Source organism: Penaeus monodon, chromosome 40, assembly GCF_015228065.2.
Source record: "Penaeus monodon isolate SGIC_2016 chromosome 40, NSTDA_Pmon_1, whole genome shotgun sequence".
Taxonomy (NCBI): domain Eukaryota; kingdom Metazoa; phylum Arthropoda; class Malacostraca; order Decapoda; family Penaeidae; genus Penaeus; species Penaeus monodon.
The window spans coordinates 20103919-20106418 of NC_051425.1; positions in this window are offsets into that span (position 1 = coordinate 20103919).

A 2500-nucleotide genomic window follows, 5' to 3' on the forward strand; every position below is an offset into this window, starting at 1 on the left:
CACACACACACAATATATTATATATATATATTATATATATATATATATATATATATATATATATATATATATATATATATATATATATATATATATATATATCATGATAAATGTTATATTCAATAAATAATATTCATCAGTGACAAAGACTATTTCACAGAGGATATATTTGGTAAATCTTCCTTGAAAGTATTCGTCTTAGTTCTTATAGATATATCCTTATATTATTCCTATTCTTATTTCCAATGTATCAATCTCCAAAAATATATTTTTTTGCAATATTCGAACAAACAGCCAACTTTATCTTTCCAGGAATAGTAAGTAAATACAGAGCAAGTCTCTATCTTTGTCTCTCTCACTCTCTCTCTCGTTCTCTTTCTCTCTCTCTCTCTCTCTCCTTCTTTCTCTCTCTCTTTCCTTCTCTCTCTCTCTCTCTCTCTCCTTCTTTCTCTCTCTCTCTTTCCTTCTCTCTCTCTCTTTATTATCTACTTATTCTTGTATTTATTAATTCATTTATCTATCTTTCTGTTTATTTCATTATTTACTTATTCCAATTACCTGTTTCATTTACTTATGTATCTATTATTTACTTTCATATTTCGTTATTCACGTATTCATCTATTTATTTGCTTGTTTCAATGTTTTTTTTTTCATCTCTTTAACTATCTATTAATCAATTGAGGAATTTATCTACTTATCGACCTTAGCCATCTATTTGAGTCTCATTTTTATAGACGAAGGTTCACTTAATATCTTTCGTAATTGCTGGTGACAGGATGACAGTTGATGATGATGTTAATTAATCAGTAATTAACATTGAATATATATCTATTAATTCAATCGCTGATCTATTAGCTTATCTATTTATCTGTTTATATATTTTCCATTTCTTGACTTATTCATTCACGTTATTTACCTGAACGATATCGTGCACACGCGTTGCATTCAACTTCCTATCATGAAAGCGATCTTAGTTATGATTATTATACCATTACTGCTGCTGTTTTGTTTGTTGTCATTATCATCGTTGGTATTATAATCCATATTACTATCATCGTTATTATTGATATTACCATTATTATATCAGTATTATTATTGTCATTGCTGTTATTATTATTGTCATTATTATCATCCTTATCATCATTATCATTATCATTTATCATTATCATTTATCATCATCATCATCATCATCAACATCATCATCATCAACATCATCACCATCATCATCATCACCATCAACATCATCACCATCATCATCATCACCATCATCATCATCACCCTCGTTATCATTATTATTGAATCACCAGGACAACGAAGCACCTATTGTAAAACCTTTATTGCTGAAAAAGCTCAACCCGGAAATATAGTTTTATAAAAAAAAAAAAAAAAATCACATTCATAACAAATGGCAAAACAAATAAATGTACTAATTTTTAATTTGGGTTTACACAAAATCAAACTAGTTTTCATTAATAATATCAGATAATTGTGCCACTAATCTTCTTACAGAGAGAATAACAAACGTAAAAAGTGCTTAATCAATCAAATGTTCCCAAAGATGTATTGATACAATTAATACCAGAAAAGAATCATTAATGTCAATTAATGATTCCAAGGAAATACATTAGATTTCGGAAATTGTAAGTAATCAAACACTTTAAACTCACAATATATATATATATATATATATATATATATATATATATATATATATATATATATATATATATAATATATATAATACATATATAATATATATAATATATATAATATATTATATATATTATACATATATTATATATATTATACATATATTTATATATATCATATATATATATATATATATATATATATACATACATATATAGGATTAATGGTGAGATGCAGAGGTTCCAACCCACCGACAAGTCAAATCCAACACAAACTGAAATACTCATAATTCGACATTTAATATTTTAGAAACAATATACAATTACATCCCGTACAAGCAAAAATACTGCGACAGAAGAAAGTACTATCCAATGACACCTCGATCTTTGCTGGACAAATTTATTATAAACCATATGCAAGAAAACACTAATTTTATCAAAATTTACTTCTAAACATTGAACAAAGATCATACCTTACATCTTAATTCTTCACAGATGTCAGTTTCATTTAGTATCACAATTTCTCATCAAAATAAATGTTTCTGGACAACGCGTTCGAACACTTCCATGCGCCGCCAAAACAAAACAAAGCGACACAGTATATACAATATATTCCTTTACATTAATCATCCTTGAGTATACTTACAGTACAGGAATGTCTTATTTCTTACAAATAACTAATATCACAATGCATTTAAACACGCTGCACTTATTGAAATAGCATTTATTTTCATTACAATTGTCATCACCGTTATTATTATTATTATCATTATTACTATTATTATCATTATCATTATCATTATCATTATCATTATCATTATCATTATCATTATCATTATCATTATTATTAT